This window comes from Castor canadensis, chromosome 9 (genome assembly GCF_047511655.1).
Source record: "Castor canadensis chromosome 9, mCasCan1.hap1v2, whole genome shotgun sequence".
In the NCBI taxonomy this organism is placed as follows: Eukaryota; Metazoa; Chordata; class Mammalia; order Rodentia; family Castoridae; genus Castor; species Castor canadensis.
This window is the reverse complement of record NC_133394.1, coordinates 6,861,217-6,879,873: the sequence shown is the minus strand read 5'-3', so window position 1 is coordinate 6,879,873 and position 18,657 is coordinate 6,861,217.

The window sequence follows — 18,657 nt, the reverse complement described above, 5'->3', positions numbered from 1 at the left end:
CTCTCTCTCTTTAAACATGAGAATTAATTAAAATTGCTGGATTGCTTGTTGGCCATTAAATTAGACAAAGGAATCTAGATGGGTCAACATTTAAATAACATCAAATTAAGATCTATCTATTCCCGAAAGAGGGAGGAAGATACTCTAATTCTGTTGAGTCCAATTACTTTACATGGTACTTGTATGAATGGTAACAATTTTTGTTTCAGTAGCTCTACATTTTTGTATCTAAATTTAACTAATCTCTGTACATGATTCATTACTTCCCAATATGTTGGTATATGCTGTTGCATTAAATTGGATTTTGCCTTTGTAGAAGGTAATTTTCCTATATCAACTTTTGTTTACAATGTAATTATGTTAGCTCTTAAAATACACTCTTTATTTAAAGTCTGGAGAGAAACTCTACTGGACATTCCAAGGCTAATTCAGAAAAGAAATTAGCATAGAAAATGATTCTTATAAATACACTTAATAGATATATTTCTGCTTTCTCAGGATATCCTGTTATAGCACCTAAGATAAAAAGATCTATCAAGTTTTTTTGTTCATGTTTTATATTATTTTATATTTTAAACAATGGCTTGTCTTCAACTTTGTCAGAGAATAACATTTATAGTAAATCCAGTTACTAAAATATGGACACTTCTGTTGATTTTTCTTGTATCTTAATATTAAGTATGTGATATCTATCTGTTAACTGTATTTCATTAAAGTGTGATGTATAAGCTCCTTTGCAAACTCACTTTTTTTCATTGAGTCTAAATTATTAGGGAAATTAATCATCATTATGCATGATAACCATTACATATGGATTGAATTATGAACAGAAATATGTCTACATATATACATATACCTATTTATTCCTAGATGTATGAATGATAGATGATGATGATAGATAGATAGATAGATAGAAAGATGATAAATAAACAGATAGTGAAAATAGAATTATATGTTGCAAAGAAAAGGTCTGCATTTTTCTTGATACAGAGCTGTGCAGTACCTTTTCATCTATACTTACCATTCCATCTATAAACTTGAGGTTTCTGACCATTTTAGATACAGATATTATCTTCCATTTATTGCTTCCTAGAAAATATCTTAGTACTTAACACATGGTTTTCACTCATTGAATTCAGCAATCAATCAGTTGAAACAAACTGAAGAAATAAATGAACATTACTGAATTATTCAAGACTTCATTTGCATTAGAATCATGTGACTATTAGCATATATTCTTTTTTATTTTATTTATTTGTATCAACAAAATTTCATCATTGTACAGATAAAAATGGATTTAGTGAGATTAAGGAAATTTATGCAAGATCACAGTTTTATTCCAGAATCATGTGCTCCATTTCAGTAAACTTTGATATGGTGCCACACATCTGTCTTTGTTTCTACTTAGTAAGAATCTGCAAAGTATACAGAACTGGAGAAATACTTTTCTTTCCCTAATGTACATTATCTCTGATGTAGATTCTTGCAGCTCTTATGCTTTAATTGAAACATTGTCCCAAATCACAAGTTCAAAATAAAATGCATTGCATGATTTTCCTCTGCAAAATTTACAGAATAGATATATAATGTCATATAAGGATTCTAAAATAATGCCAACAACTACTAAGCTATAATGTTTTAGAGGCTTTTCACCATATTTAGGATGTGGACATGTGTGGGTGTGTAAAGTATAGGTTTCCCTCATTTGTGTGGCTTTCTTTCATGTGATTTTCTACAAACCAGAACCATTTCTTCTAGCAGTATGTGAGCTTCTAATATTCTGATTCTTTTTTTTAATTTCACAAGAGAGATAAAAACTATTAATAATTAAAAGAAACATTGCCAATCGTTTCCAGTTTAAATTCACTAAACATTTCTTCTACAATATTGAATCAGTCTTGAACCTCCAAGTAGTGTATTTTTCACTTCAGCTATTATCGTTTCCATGTCAATAATTTTGATTTGGCAAAATTATTAATTAACTTTCCTGGTAATTCTAACATCAGTGCGAATTATGGGCTGGTTTTAATCGGTTGAATTTCCTCCTCATTATAGGCCATTTTTCGTACACATTTCTAGGTGCTAATCATTGCATGTTTTGTTATAGTTATGGTACACAATTTTAGGTCCCATTGTCTAAAGCTTTGCTGACATATGCAGCTAAGTTATTTGTGAACAGTTTGACCATTTCAGATCTTTTTCAAAAAGATTTGTTAGGAAGAACAATGGTTCTCAATCTATGGCAAATTCTTTATCGTTACTGACAAAAGACTCTTCCTTTTACTCTACACTATTTCCCTGGAAATATCAGGTCCCAGTGTCATGGAGGAAAATACATTATTCCTGACACTCTAAACACTAAGTGCCGTTTCTCTGCACCACCAGTATGGTCTCTCCCCCATACGTGCATCAGCACTGCTCATTACTGGGATGAAAAATGTGATTGAGAACACGCTTTATCTATTTTATCCTTTGCTTTTTGGTTCAGATGGGGCAGTTTATCTGGTTCCTATTGCCCCATCTTGTCTAGAAGACTAAATAAAGCTATAATACCTTCATTTCTTCAAAGGTCATGAGTCATCTTATGGAACAATAAATATTTAGTTTGATGTCACCTGTCTGTAAGATTAACTAAGTTGTATGCTAAAATGGGCTCATTTCAGTTGAAGAAAGGCCATGACTTTAGCGTCATGTGTGTAACCAGCTGCTGAGTCTAGGAAACTCAGATACTAAAGTAATGTTGCTAAGTATATTACACATGAAATCCAAGTGCTTTTAATGCATCACCAGATTAGGTTTTATTGCTCACTCTACTAGCTTATCTCTCTCTCTCTTTCCATTCACCTATCTATCTACCTACATACCTACCTATCATCATCTATCTGGTTATTTAGAGAATTGGTTCTTATGATTATGGCAGCTTAGAAATCCTACAATAGATCATGTGCAAGACAGGGACCCAAGGAAGCCACTAGCATGGCTCAGTCCGAGTTCAAAAGCCTCTAAACCACGGAAGCCAATGTTGCAGACTTCTGTTTGAGGCCAAATGCCTGAGAACCTAGGAACTAAGGTACAGGACACAAAGTTGAAACCTGAAATTCTTGATGTTCAAGGACAGGATAAAAAGAGTGTCCCTTCTTCAGAGACAGTGAATATGCCTTTTTCTCTTACTGTTTGGTCTATATAGACCCTCAGCAATGAGTAGTGTCCACCACATGGAGGGTGAATATTCCTTATGCAGTGCACTGATTCGAACACCCGTTACTTTCAGAATCGTTTTCATAGATGTCCTCAGAATTGGTTCTTTACTAGTGTCCGAGTATACTTGATCTAGTCAAGTTAACATTGATGCCTCTCTCTCTTTTCCCCCAAAGATGAGTAGTTTCACTTTCTACATTTTATTGCTTTAAAGATTAGTAATTTCATTTCCCACATATACCACCTTCCAGATATTATTATTTTATGATCTCTGAGAATCCATCTCGATAGTATATGTTATACCAATTCTGACAATTTTTCTAAGTATGTAGTCGCAATATTCAAAACCAATAATTTTGTTTTGTTGTGTTTTAAAAAATATTGTTGTAAATATTTTAGGCAATAATTGAGAAGTAGTAAATGTGTTTCTGCCTTATAGCATGGGTGAACTTTTAATTGTTTCAATAAATTAAGATTGAAATAATTTACATTATAACACTTCCAAGGCTAAACCATAACAGGGGTTTGTCTTATTTGCGATCACCTGCACACAGTAGCCCTTGGCCCCCACATAATACGTTTGACCATGTTGTTGTGGCTGACATCCCAAGAGGGGTTCAAGCCATGTAGCAAAGTCCTCTATGGAGGTTCTGATGAGAAATTCTAGCTGAGCAGAATCTTCTGAGTTTTTCCTTCCCAGACACAAGACATGTGAATGAAGGAGAATCTCAAAGACTTCAAATTCTATACACTCTCAGGTGAGGCTCCACATACATCAAAAAGAATATAAAGTATTTCTTTGGGTCTCTGCTCAAATTCCTGGTCCACAGAGTGCATAGGTTTAATCCAGTGGTTAATTTGGGCCACTAGTTTTCAGCTGTCTTTTGTTCAGTAGTCATCAGAAAAAATATGAAAGAAATTAGTATTATCACTTTTTCTAAATTAATACAATTTTCTTTAGAGTTAATTTTCAATGTTTTTCCCCTAACATCTAAACTTTCAAACTTTATATCCCATTTAGATAAGTTCACTAATAGCCCTTGATCACTTATTTTGAATCATTAGTTTTAATTATATGCTAAAACAATAACAACATAATAAAAGAGAAATAGCTTCTATCCTGTGTGAGAATTTTGTAATTTTTATGTCATAGATTTGCAAGAAATGGTATATCATTAGTAAAATATTGTGTTCAGCAGGAAAATATAGAATATTCCCCTGCTATCATAAGTACTTGATAGATTTTAGTTGGAAATCTGTAAGGAAAGGCCAAATAGCACATTTTCATACATGTTATCAGTACTTGAGAAATAGCTAGTAGTGGATTTAAGAAAATCGCATATTTTGCAAAATAGTAAGAATCACATTAAGACAGTAGGAAATTTGGAGCATACTAAATATAGCACAGACAATAAAAGAGAAGTTTATTTCACAGCAAGCTTTTATTCAACTCATTACTTACATTTTATCATTTGAAATTTAGGAAATGTTTTACAGAAATATTCACTAATGACTTTTGAGCTGAACTTTAAATTGACTTACTTAATTCATTGGAGTTCCTTTTAGCTCACAACTAAGAACTTACAAGTAGATTTGTAATAATCTAAAACTTTAGGAAATTTATATATGAAGAGTTAAAAATAATTAACAACCTGTTTCAAATTGTGGTTATTATAAGATGATGTTTCCTTTTGCCATATTATATGTGATCAATACCAGGGAACATTTTTTGAGGCCCTATGTTGCTTACATCTTTTCTTTTCTTTTCTCCTTCTTCTTCTTCTTCTTCTTCTTCTTCTTCTTCTTCTTCTTCTTCTTCTTCTTCTTCTTCTTCTTCTTCTTCTTCTTCTTCTTCTTCTCCTCCTCCTCCTCCTCCTCCTCCTCCTCCTCCTCCTCCTCCTCCTCCTCCTTCTCCTTCTTCTTTTCTTCTTCTTCTCTTATCAGTTTTTCATTTACTTATCTGTTATACATTATTTGGGCCACTGCCCTCTTGTTCTCCCATTTTGAAGAAGAAAGAATATAAAGATAATTTAAAAAAATAGCTATTTTGTTAGTTTGAGAAGCAATTCCTAGCATTGCTTCCATGCACTTGTGTATTACAAACCACATTGGTTCATTTCTACCAGACCTCTTCACTACTTCCTGGTCCCCTTCCCATGTGGCCTCTGTCAATTTAAGATTACTTCATTCACTCCTCTACAGGGAGCACATCAACCACATTCAAATTTTTTAACCTGCATATGAGAGAGAACATTCTTTCTTGAAGTTTAGCTCTTTTGTGGGGATGGATTTCTTACTGAATAAGAGATGTTAATTAACATTTTCATTTATCTAATTTCAACATACTTACTGTATTAAGCAATAATCACAACATTTCTATCAATCTTTCATATGCATGATGCATTCAGACCTAAAATATTCCATTAGATTTTGAGCCATTTTGAGATGTAGTTTCTGAATCATGCAACTTTTGAGTCCCAAAGAATAAAAAAAAATGTTTTCCACATTTGGATACTCAAAAATATTCATTTGAATGAAAAAGGAACATATCAATTCATAGTATGTATTGTTTTTACTTATTCACAACATCTTGTTTTGAATTTGATTATTTCCTCAGCATATATATAAATGCAAAAAATTTTCTAATGAAAAAAGAATGAGTCTCTGGCTAGTCCAGAGTACCCACACTACAGACTACGGAAATGGAGTATATCTGGAAGGTAGCATGCATGTCAGAGTGAAAATAAAACAACCAAAATCTGAGAAGGAGCCAGAAGAATTCTGATTTTGCTCCTGTGTAAGAGTACATGCTGGATAGCACACTTCCCAAAAGAAATATAATGTCCAATCACAAGTACACATTCTTTTAATATATAATTAAGAAAAAAGGAGATGATTAACAGCGGTGACTTTCAGTGGAAGGGGTTAAAGAACTCATGAACTTAGACTTTCTCTGTATGGCTGTTGACAGGTAATGATTTATTTAAATTGCCAGAAACCTTTATGGTAAGCTATCTAATGATGGTAAAATGTGGCTACACCTCACAGAGAAGAAACACAAACAACTCACACCAGAGAATTAACATTTAATGGAAGGTGTAGTTTAAATGGCAAAAGAAGAAATTAATTATTCTTACACTAGTAAAACATCACAAAAAGTGACAAAAAGCAAAAAAAAGTGTATTACTAATAATACTACCAATTAGAAATAATCATTACATATTTTTATTTATTCATATATTGAAATGTATCACAGAAATGACAATTTTGATAGTGATTTTAACAATTATACTGGGACACCAATGACAGAAAGTCCAGGTTGAGCTATGACCCATGTTCTTCTGTCTATATGACTCTCTATGGCTTACACAGAAGAGCATAAATTATAACATATTATGAACATTTTTCCATTTTAACAGCTTTGTTCCTGAATTTACTTTACAAAACAAGCAACACTGTTAATAAGCACTGATACAATTTCTACTTTATGGTGGTGCAACTGGCATTGCAATAAACATAATTTCACCATGACTTATTTCTTTTCCCATATAATTAATTATTTACTGTAAATAAATTCTCTGTGTATATCAATACAATGACAAAAATTCTATAAATTTTGAATATCTTATATTCAAAACAAGTGTGTCAGATTATCATTTCCAAAGAAGTATGTGATTGTCTCACACTCATACTGATTGTACAATCTGGTTTATGTACATCTGATTATGTTCTGTGGTTTGGTACAAATTAGAGTACCTTGAATCATTTCCACATGTTTAAAGAAACTACACATGGGCTGTCTAGATATAAAATGTTTTAACACATACAATACTGGTTTCATCCAGTATTTGTATAGAAATTCATGTCTGAAAGACATTTTCAAGTATATGAATATATTTGTTAAATATGACAAAGGTAGATGATGATAGTTCAAAATTATATTTATTATTTATAATTTAACAAGCGAATAAACTTTGTTTAATTGTTTTTCAGCTCTTTTGATTTCCATCCTGCAATTATATTATTTGTTCATATATTATAAAAGTCCCCTGTAATGTCAGATAAGTCTTTGCAACATTTTTATTCTTCCTGTATCAATGTAGAGAATGAAAATCCATTAACTGTGAAACAAGGTTTGCTCCAAGGTGAAACCACAGAAACAACATCAATACCCTTTGGATTCTATGGTTCATCCTCAGAGAAAATGCTTGTTTCTTTGGTGGCTAGTTAGGACCAGATACTCTGTCTTCTTTATGATAGTGAGGGGAAAACCACTGAAGACCAAAACAAAGTTTGCTCTTGATGAGCGTGTGGGTGGACTGAACTTGTATTTTTGGTTCAAAGCATTAATCTGTTTATCATATTGCCATATTGTTCTGCATATAAATCCAAGCTATTAACTTCTTTTACACTTGTATAATGGAGCATTATAGTATACTTTGTGGAAGTCAAAATTTTAGCAACTTTTAATTGTATTTACTGATAAAAATATACATACATATATATCTATATGCAATAGTGCAGTAAAATATGAAGCCAAGATTTCAGTCAAATCACAAAAGCATCTATGATCTTATAGTATTGACTCTGTAGTCAGACTACCTAGCTTGAAATAAAAATAGCTCCCTTGCTGTTGAACTTGGGAGGTTAATATTTTCAGGCCTTGGTTTTATCACCTGAAAACTAGACATAACTTTGTTCTTTTCTCACGTGGTTGTTGTGAGGATTAGGTGAGTTGAAAGTGCCTGGCATTACTAAAGAGCTCTTAAAAACTGAAGTCACACTGAGTAACCTTGGGAAGCCCATGCTGGGGTTTATTTCTACACTAAGATGCCTGACTTTAGATTGAGAAAAATGTAAAATTATTTAAGGGTTCAGTGTAGAGGGGATTTTCTCAGATGTTCATCTTGAAAATATCTTGACTAGTACGTGAATAAGAGAGTAAGGAAAAGAGAAGTTTATGGGAGTTGGTGAGCTGAAGATCATGACCCAATTTTCATGGATTTGTAAAGTTTTACTTATATACACACATGACCTTGCTGATTTATTTATTTGTTTCTTTCTGACTACTTCATCACTACAATAGTAGGGGGTGACAATGACCATATGATCAACAAAGACAAACTTGTTTACAGTCTGACTCTTTACAGAGAAAGGTCGCATTGCAACCTTTCAACTAGAGAGAACTGTTTCAATAATACAAGTAAGATATAATGACTGGTGAGTTGTGGAGAAAAATAAATTATTCATGTGATGCTCAAATGGTACAAGAAAAAGGAGAAGAGAGATAGAGTGAACACAGAGTAATAAAATAACATTGCTGCTACTTATTCCTAAATATCAGGTTTGCATGGTTAAATAGATAATGCAGTTAACATCTAAGATAGATGGGCTTTGAAATTGAAAATGTAAAGTTGTGCAAGTGAATGTACAAATATTGAAGCCTTGGAAAGGAAAAAACAATTTTGTTGTTTCACCTCACATCTAACCACCATATGTCTATTGAAATAAATGAGCAAAGTGGCATTTAGGCTATTCACCAGCATGAGTCTATGGGACCTTTTTGAATTGATTCATTTTTATTATGACAACTGAAATATAGCTCAGGGAACCACTTCCAACTTTTTCTATTTTTCATTGTTTGTTTTTTGAGACACCGTCTTACATTGTAGCCCAGGGTGGCCTTGAACTCTTGGTTCTCCTGCCTCTGCCTTTGGGGAATACTGGTTCTTCCTTACTAGCAAAGCCACCGTGCTTAAGTTCTTACAGCTTAGTGTCCCTTCCTAAGTACTTCTTACAGGAGTGAGAGAAGCAGTAGCAGAATAACCTTGTCATTTTTATGCTCATAGAATATTCTCTGTGTTAATGTTTAAGCATTTCTTTAAGGGCTTCTAAGTAACATATAGTAAATCAATTGTGATTACAAAGGAACAAAAAGGTAGCTTCAAAAATGGTCTGATGTTTTCAAATTTAATATATTTGTGGTCAACAAACATTTTGTAAGATTTCAGTTTTCAAATGAGCTGAAAGGTATTACAAGGTTGGGATGCTGGTCTACATTGGTGAATGTTCTTATGTCATTGAAAAGAAAGCATTCTTTACGGGTTACATTTCTATTGTGCAAATATTGACTAGGTTGACACTTCTATATCCTTAGTGATTTTTCTTGAGTGATAAATCAATTACTAAATGAGGAGTGAAAACATCTCCAACTTTGATAGTGGATCTATCTGTTTTTTCTTAATTTTGGCAGTTTTTGTGTCTGAGTGTCTGACTGGGACAAGTGTAGGACTGACATGTCTTGCTGACTAACATTTTTACATCATGTAAAATCATCTTTTTTTCTTGTAATTCTAGTACCTTGAGGTCTACATTGCCTGATTTTAAAACAGGCATATCATTCTCATGCCTATTGTTGATTGTGCATTTATTTTTCATCAGTTTATTTTAATACAGTTCATTAGCATTATATTTAAAATGCTTCTCTTGTATGTAGCACATAATTATGCTGTACATTTCTCTGCCTTTTGATTGCAATATTGAGTCCATTTATGTTTAATGAAGTCCTTTATATGCATGTGCATAAGAGTCTGTGCTTTGCTCCTTGTTTTTTTGTTTGCCTTATCTAATTGTTTTCTTCTCTTCTTCCCTTCTTTTCCTGTCTTTTATGGGTTATTTATATATTCTCCCTAAACACTTTAATTCCTCTAATTGCTTTTTAGCTATCTCTCTTTATATTATATCATTTATGTAGTAACTCAAGGGGTTATCTTATGCATTACTAATACATCAGAATCTAGTTAGACTTAATATGGCTCTACTTTATTTAAGATATAAGAACCTTGAAACTGGGTAATTCCATTTACCATCCATAAAGATATGCTTGCCACACATTTTGCATTTGTGTTCACAATAAGCCACAGAAAACAATATAACCATTCCTGTTTTAGTTACACAATTGGTATATTTAACTTATTTCTGAAATCTGCATTTTTATTTCATACCACCTTCTTCTATTTTAAATAAATTCCTTTAGCATGTCTTATTTTTCTGGTCTATCTGTATCAAATAAAATTTCATTTTCCATAAAGGTTTTATTCACTTGTGATTTTCACTAATATCGTCATTGGATTTGAATAGCTCTACTGGTCCATTATATGCTACACTTACCTTTTCCATGCAAAGTAGTTTTTATCTTACGTTGGACATTTTGGTTAACACCATATTGGATTCATTATCATGCTCTCTTTTTTGGCACTGAAATACATTTCAGCAGGAAAATAAATGGCTGCTTCCTTTGAACCTGTTGATTTCCTTCTTTGATAACTCTGGTCTATTTTCATTTCTTTGGCCCAGTCTTTAACATTAAGATATTCCTTTCCTGAATTGAATTGTTGAGGGACTGGATTACATTTCTATACTCTAGCATTCAAATTCAGCATCTTCCCAGTCTGTGGGTCCTCTGATGCTCTGTGCTGTTCCATGCCATGGAAGCAGTGCTCTGCCAGGACTCAAGGAATCACAATGAGACACCTTAGATGTTATCTGTAGACTCACTGGACTCCCATGCATGCCCAGATATACTCACTGTTTACTTTTCTTCCTGAGGACCCAGCTCCACAAATTCTAGCCTCTTGAGAAACTCTCATCTCTATCTCTTTCATCTGCATAGGTAAGTGCCTCCACCCAGAGACTTTCTTCACAGTTTTTCAGTTCCCAGGAGTCACAATCATCAGAATCATGTTCTGTTTGTTCATTTTAATATTGAAAAATGTTATCTGACGTATTTTGTTCAGTTTCATAATGGTTTATGTTGGAATGGAAAAAAAGCCCAATACTAGAACTCTGCCATGACCAAAAGTAAAGGTATAAATACTTTCAAAAACTTGATTTACCTAAATATTCTTATCAACTCATGATTCTCTTTCAGGATATAGTTTTCTTTGTCTATCATAATTATATAAATTGTTTAGCTAAAAGTTAAAATAGTCTTCCTTTTTATTTTGTAACCTTATTTCAAAGTAATGTTAGAACAAGTTGTAAAAATAGGACATGAAATTCCCTCATAGCCTTTACTGTGTTTCCTTAATGCTACACCTTACCTAACTGCAATATAATTGTCAAGTATGAAAAGTCAGTATCGGTAGGATATTTTTAACAAAAGCAATTATTTTCTGAAAAAGAAAAATATGCTAGCTGTTTAGTGAAAATACTGCAGTTTCAGATATTATCATATAAATCAGTATTTTCTGTTAAAAGTCTCTGTGGTTGGTCACTACAAAGAAAGTCATTAAGAAAATGAAGAATTCACCTCAAATACTGCTTCTGTTAGGCAAAGGCAATGTTGTTAAAAACAACAGTGGTGACAAATATTTTCAAAATATCTTAGTTACATTTAGACATAATATTATACATAAGACTATATTGTCTCAATACTTCTGAATATATAACATTTGCACAAAAGAAGGGGTTCTAATTCTCAGAGAAGAAAGAGAGCTCTGCAAGAGGACATTCCATGGAAACACGATTTGAACTGGTCTGTTTAGTTGGAGCAAAAGGAAGTCTCCAGCTGATGCCTTTGATTTCCCTAGCTGGTTTGTTTGATTACCCTCATATGGGTAGTGCAAAAACCATATGGGGGGAATTTACTTCTCTTGAATTTGCAAGTAAAACCTGCTGGGATGCTTAGATCTTACAGCTTCTAAGCAAGCAAGGGGAAAAACCACACCATTTTTTTTTTTCAGAGCGAGGAATGAACTTGGTATTCAAAACTAAAGGAGGACTTTCAGACATTATGGAACACATAATGTAATTTTGCTCAAAGATATGTGAATTTTCTAGCTTGTTTCTTGTGTTAGTTTTGATTCTTTGTTAGTTGGTTTCTATAGTAACTCCTTATTTCTCTTCCTTCATTTGATAATATTTCTTCAAAAACGAATGCACCCTTTCAAATCATTGGCTTATTTTTGATTTATTCATTATATCCACACAATGAATAACAGAGTAAACTCACATATCATACTCCATTCCCTAATAACAGCCAGCCATTGATTTACATATTATTTTATAAATTTTATAACATCCATATAACATACACGTAGGATTTTAGATTTTAGGGACTCTGTAATGAACAAGACAGAAATGCTCCCTGTCGTTATGCGTGTATGGGATACAGTTACTTTCACTGTGATTTTAGGCAGAAATAAATGTTATGGTGAAAATACAGAGCATATGATAAAGAATACATAACAGGTTTGTTGTTCTCTGGCACTGGGTGTCTAACAGTTCAATTTAATTCCCACATTATCTCTTCCAAACCACAGGTCACAGGTCCAACAGTATGGCCCCAAATTTACATGTCAGTTTTAAGTCCTGGGTTATCTGTATTCTGACAGACCAGAATAAAATAGGAACTACAGTGACCATCTTCTCGGGTTCAATAATTTGCTAGAATAACACTAAGGAACATTCACTTACATTTACTGCTTTATTATAAGGATATAGCTCAGGACCAATAAAAGGAGGATATGGTTAGAACAACCAATGAGAGAGGAGCACAGCCCTCACAGCTCTCCATGCACTCACCAGCCTAAAAATTCTTTGAATGCTCTCCTTTAGGATTTATTATAGAGGTTATTTTGCAGGTGTAGTGTTTTAAACTAATAGCTGTTGTTCAATGAACTGGATCCCCAGCCTAACATTCTAATCATGGTTTGATCTTTCTGTTCACCAGCTCCTCTTCAGAATCTATCTACAACTCCCAAGAGAAGTCCCCTTTAGCATTTTTATGCCTTAAAACATTCCAAAGGTTTTTGGTGCTCTCTGCCAGGACCTTGGGATAAAAAAAAAATCAGACTTATTTACTCTTTTTTTAAATTATATAACAAGAAGGTAGGTAATACAATTTTTGTTTATTTTACAAAACATGTATTTCCTTATGGCTTTTCCATACATGCATACACTGTAACTAAATCATATTAACCAGCATCACCCTCTATTGTCCCTGAACCCTTCCACTACCTCCTCTGTATGCCCCTTTTTACTTCATGACTTTTTGCTTGGTTGTTTGTTTTTAGATCTAGACTCAACATATGAGATAAAACATGTATTATTTGTCTTTCCAAGTATGGCTTATTAACGTGATGATCTCCAGTTCCATCCATTTTCCTGCAAATGACAATTTCATTCTTCTTTGTAATGGAGTAATACTCCATTATGTATATATACCAAAATGTTTATCTGCCATCTGTTGATGACATTTAGACTTATTTCATAACTTGGGTATTGCAAATTGTGCAATGAGCATGGGTGTACAAGTACCTCTATTTTATGTTGATTTTGATTTCTTTGGGTATTTTCACAGAAGTGTTATAGCAGGATCTATTTTTAATTTTTAATTAGTTCTATTTTTAATTTTTGAGGAACTTAAATTAATATGGGAGATCTTTCCATTTTCTAGTGTCTACTTCAGTTTCTTTCTTTGGGATTTTCAGTTTAAATTATAGATGTCTTTCACTTCCTTAGTTTGATTTACTCATGGTATTATGTTTGAGACTATTGTGTATTGGGTTGGTTTCCTGATTCTTAGCATGTTTATTGCTGGTAAATAGAAAAACTACTGATTTTTGTAGGTTCGGGTTATACTCAGATACTTTTCTGAAAGTGTTTATCATATTTAAGTGTTTTCCAATGGAGTTATTAGGTATTAGGGTCTTTCAAGTATAGGAACATGTCATCTGCATATGGGGATAATTTGAGTTCTTCCCATCCTATTTTGCATCTCTTTTGTGTCTTTCTTTTTCCTTATTGTGCTAAGAATTCAAGCACTATATTGGATAAAAATGTGGAAAATGAACATGCTCCTCATTCCCCATTTTAGAATGACATTTTCTTGTTTTGTTGCAGTTTTTTTGCAGTGTTGGGGATTGAACTCAGGGCCTTGCACGTAACAGGTAAGTACACTCTACAAAAGAGCTACATCCCCAATCCCTCATTCCTCATTTCAGAGGAAATACTTTCACTTTTTCCTCATTTGGTACAATATTGAGTGTAAGTATGTCGAAGATAAACTTTATCATGTTAAGGTATGTTCTTTCTTTTCCTAATTTCTTCCAGGCAGTTATCCTGAAGGGATGCTGAATTTTGTCGAAGGCTGTTTCTGCATCTATAGAGATGGTCATGTGGTTTTTGTCCTTGATTCTATTTATGTGCTATAGATTTACGTGTTTATTGATTTGTGTATGGTGAATCATCTTCATATCGCTGGAATGAAAACAACTTGGCAATGTATGAGTTTTAATGTAATGTTTCATTTTGGCTTGCAAGTATTTAGTTAAGAATTACTATGTGTTATGTTTACCAAGAAAATCGTTCTATTGTTTCGTGCGTGTGTGTGAGTCTTTGTCCAGTTTTGGTAGAAGAGTAATAATGGTTTCATAGAATGAGTTTCGTAGCATTGCTTCCCGTCCTGTTTTATGGACTACGTTGAGGAGCACTAATGTTCATTCTTCATTTAAGATCTGGTAGAATTCAGCAGTGAATCTGTCTAGTCCTGGGCTTTTTAACATTGGTTCCTTGTTAGTACTGTGTCAATCTACTCACTCATAATGGAGAACTTCAAGTTCTTTACATTCTCTTAGTTCCAATTTGATAGGTCATATGCATCTATAAGAAATTTATTCATTTGTTATAGATTTTCCAATTCATAATGGGTTTTCAAAATATTCCCTAATGATCTCAAAATTTCAGTGGTATCTTTTGTAATATCTCTTATTTCATCTTTAATTTATTAATTTGGTTTTTTTCCCTCATGCTTTTGATCACTTTGGATAAGAGTGTGTGAATCTCATTAATCTTTACAAAGAACCAATTCTTTGTCTAATTAATTCTTTATATTGATCGTTTAGTCTCCGTTTAATTTATTTCTGCTCTGCTTTTCATAATATCTTTCCATTTACTGATTTTGCATTTTGCTTCTTCTTGTTTTTCCTATGGCCTTTAAACCCATCTTTAGATAGATTACCCTTTGCAATCTCTATGATTTTTTTTTCAAATATAAGTACTCATAGCTATAAGCCTCCTTCCTAGAAGTACCTCTGCTGTACCCCATTATGCTATGGAATGTTTAATTTTAGTTTTCATTTTATTCATGCAGTTCTTTAATTTCCTCCCTGATTTTATCAATGACATACTAATCTTTCAAAAGTGTTTTGCTTTTATTGATGGCATGGCTCCAGTAGTAGACACCTGCCTAGCAAGCACAGGGACCTGAGTACTGTGAAAGTGCATACTTCAATTGTCATGTATGTTTGTAGTTTCTGCAGTTTGTCTTGATATTTATGTCTAATTTTATTTAATAATGATCTGATGAGATAGAAGATGTTGTTTCATTTATTTTTAAGACTTTATTTATGGCTTACTTAATGTGATCTATTTTCAAGAAAGTTTCATGGGCTGCTGAGAAGAATGCATATTCCAGTACTGTATCAGGAGATTATGACCTATCTTTACTGCTGTTGATATGTGGTCATGCCTTGAACTTGTCTTCAATGCCTGTTTTAGTTATGTCTTGATCTAATCTATTGGTGGTGCTTTCCACTGTGTTTTTTAATTTGATACACTGATTTTTTTTGTTTCCAACATTTACATTTTTCACAGCCCCAAGTTCATTGCTAAATTTTTCTTCCAGGTTGGTTACTTCCACATTTGGATCTTGAATTGACATTTTTATTTCATTCATCTGTTTGTTTGAATCCTCTTTGAAGTCATGAACTATTTTAAAATATGGACTTTTACATTGTTTTTCTGCATTTCAGCCATTTCAGAATTTGGATTCAGTTATTGGAGAGTCATAAGCTTTTGGAGGAGTCATATTGCCTTGTTTGTTCATAGTTTTGTGTTTCTATTCTGTGTTGGGAGGGATGACTCTTTCAGACTTTCATTTTTGATCTTCTCAATGGAAAATCTTCTCTTGGAGTCCCAACCCATACTTCACTCAAAGGAGAAAAATCAGGCATCTGAAACAAAAATAACAGCTCACATAACATATCACATAATGAAATGCAAAACAAATGAGAACATTGACTACATGCCCAAAAAGATTAGAAAAGAAAGGGACTTGTAGGGTTATACTAAAGTTATTAAAGTTAGAGATTACTAATTTAGTAATAAAAAGGGTGAAGAAAAGAAAAAAGAGGGAAGAAGCAAGATAAAGGTGGAAGAAATGTATGCAGGATGAAGGTATAGGATGTAATAGAATGATGTGAAGAAAGAACCCAGTAAAATAAGCAAAGTGGAAGACAAAAGGTCAGAATTATATAAGACAAAAACATAGCAACAAAAAAGAAGGAATAACACAACAACAATCACAATCCAGTCAATGTTTCTTTCTTGCTAGATAGAAGATAGATCTCCCTACCCCATTTTGTCTTTGGCCATTTATTTTGGGTGGGGGCTGCATTTTCTTTTATCTTCTTTGAGCTCCAAATAAATTAGATGAGAAAAGTTTGCTTCTGGGCTTTCCTTGTTCTGCCTTCTCTTCTAAGTTGAATTCCTTTCAGTCTTTTCCTGGTGCAGAACTGAAGAAGTAGGGAATGCTCTCCCAGCTAGCCTTGAGGATCCTGTGTGTGGGATGCCTCCAAGCACCAGGAGAGCTCTCCTGTGCTGATTTAGCATGGGAAAATGCAGAGATATAACTGCCACAACCAGTCTCTCCAGCCTTGGAAGTGTACAAAGTAGTCAATTTAGAGCCATTAGTCCTAGCTGAGCAAGGCATAGGGGGTCTGACTGATCCTGAGTGCCTTTCCCTCACACTGAATTCCAGGGCAATCACTTGCTTACTCAGTGGAGGGGGAGAAATCTTTGTGGGCTGAAAATATAAAAATGCCATTTTCTGCCTTCCCCAGCCTAGAAGTTTGACCCAAATGTCTCCTTCACTTCAGAAGTCAACCAGCTAGACAGTGCTGAAGGCCCCCTCACTGCCACCTGCTTGCTACCTGGTATTTTGATTTCCCATCATAAGAATTACTTTCATAGAGAAAGTGTTTTTTCCTGAAGCTTGGCTTTTCTCTTTTGCTTCTAGCCCAACTGTGGTGTGTGTGTGCATGTGTGTGTATGTTTAGATGCCTTATGTGTGTGAGAGTGTGTATGTATGTGGGTGTGAGTGTATGTGTGTGTATGTGTGCATGTGAGTGTGTGTGTATGTTGTGGGGAAGTGAGTCCCCCCATTTCTTACCATTTTACTGAGTGTTTATGTTAAGGTTTGCTGATTCTTTTGTAAATCTGAAGTATTGAAGTTCAAAAGACAGTTTCTAACTGTCTATTGTTTACTCTTGTCCCACCTTTGCCTTTCAGCACCACTCAACTCTCCCATAACTATGAACCTGATGACTTTGTAGCAGATTCCTGGAGACACAGGAGGCTGGGTGGTCTCTTATCCACTATGGCAAACTACTTGGGATACAATTTTCTATTGGCTGATCAAGAAAATCCTTTATCACAGATTATATTGAACAGATGGGGAAATAAATTGAGGGGTTAAGATATGTGAATGACATCATGAAGTTCCTTCTAAGAACATGGAGCAAAGAGGCCAGGTGCTGGTGGCTCATGCCTATAATCACAGAAACTCAGTAGGCAGAGATCAGGAGAATAAAGTTCAAAGCCAGCCTAGGTAAATAGTTCTTGAGATCCAAACTTGAAAACACCCATCACAAAAGAAATGGGGCCAGTGGAGTAGCTCAAGGTGTAGGCCCTGAATTCAAGTCCCAGTACCCAGCACCCCAAAAAAGCAAAGACTATGTGTAGGGGAAAATTGGTAGGAGATGAGTATACAGAACCATGAATGGTAGAAGCATGTTCAGCCTTGTGGATATTGTATAAATGTCAGTGAATAGAGCTTTAATAATGCAACAGAATGGTTGGTTTGGATCAAAGCTTTGAAAAGATCACCTTACTTGATGTGTAAAAATGGATCGTATGTATGGGGGTGCACAAGAGTGAAAGCTGTGAAACCATTCTTTTTATCGTATTAAATGTATGGACATGTAAACTTGGCATTTTGAGAGTATTAAATAATGGAAACAATTCTTGTAGCTGAAATGAGAGATCCTCTGGGAACTCTTCCTGAGTTATTATGCAGAGTTAAGTGCATTCTTTTCTGGGCCCACAGAACATCATTTTCAAATGTCTACTAAAAATAGAACTTACTGCATTTTTATAGTTATTTGATTATATGTCTACAACCACCATTAGGAGATTATAAGTCCCTGGAGAAATGCTTGTGAATTTATACATCTTTCTGCCTGATGGTTACTGTATTGTAGGTAATCAATAAATTTTATTGAATGTGTGAATTGACTCAAACTCTTAAATGTTTCTTTTGAGACTTAAATATCCAGTTTTCCATATTGCTTGCTTTATAATATTTTTGCATACAGAAGGTATCTTTTTACATTAAAC